The following is a 1,021-nucleotide window of genomic DNA, read 5'->3' as shown; positions in this document are numbered from 1 at the left end:
GTGTGTGTGTGTGTGTGTGTGTGTGTGTGTGTGTGTGTGTGTGAAAGACAAAGGAAAAAGTGACTGTGACATCATGTACGTGGTGTCATATTCTCTCTCTCTCTCTCTCTCTCTCTCTAATTGGGTCGACAAACTTAAGCGGATTTCGCAAGTGAATCGTTACATAGATCGAAGGTTCGAGAGAGAGAGAGAGAGAGAGAGAGAGAGAGAGAGAGAGAGAGAGTAAAGGGGTCTGGCATCATAATTAAAAGTTTTATTTATTTTTTATCACCGGTTGTCGTTAAGAAATCTCTCTCTCTCTCTCTCTCTCTCTCTCTCTCTCTCTCTCTCTCTCTCTCTCTCTCTCCCAAGTAAGAGGATCTCGTAACGTTCCCTTTCTGTGTACTCTCCTCCTCCTCCTCCTCCTCCTCCTCCTCCTCTTCCTCCTCCTCCTCCTCCTCCTCTCCCCTCACCATTACAATCGCACACCACACATCACCTCCTCCTCCTCCTCCTTCTTCTTCTCATCCTCTTCGTCTTACACTAACCTCACCATAAGGAAATTTCACGAGTCTGCCCTTAAAAGACGAAAAAAAACACTATAGGCATTACCATTTCCCATTTTCTTCCTGTCATATGTATCACTTTATCTTAATCCTTAGTCGTACGTTTTCTTTATCATCCCTTTTTTATGGGGGGGCTAAAATCTTTCCTCCGGTGGCCGTATTTTGTTGGGTAAAGTTTTCACCCCAAGAGACAGTTTCTTAGAGTTATGCCCCCCCCCCCCCAAAAAAAAAAAAAAAAATAGAGGGGGGGGGGAGAAAAGAAGAAAAAAGTGAGACAAGAATAATAGGTTGGGATGGAAATGAAGGGAGAGAGAGAGAGAGAGAGAGAGAGAGAGAGAGAGAGAGAGAGAGAGAGAGAGAGAGAGAGAGAGAGAGAGAGAGAGAGGAAACGGAGGGAGGGAGGAGAGGAAAGGGAAGAAAGGAGTAAGCAGTAAACATGACGTAGAAGAAAAAATGAAGAAGTGAAGCAGAGAACA

Source organism: Eriocheir sinensis, chromosome 36 (genome assembly GCF_024679095.1).
Source record: "Eriocheir sinensis breed Jianghai 21 chromosome 36, ASM2467909v1, whole genome shotgun sequence".
Lineage (NCBI taxonomy): Eukaryota > Metazoa > Arthropoda > Malacostraca > Decapoda > Varunidae > Eriocheir > Eriocheir sinensis.
This window is presented reverse-complemented; position numbering follows the sequence as displayed.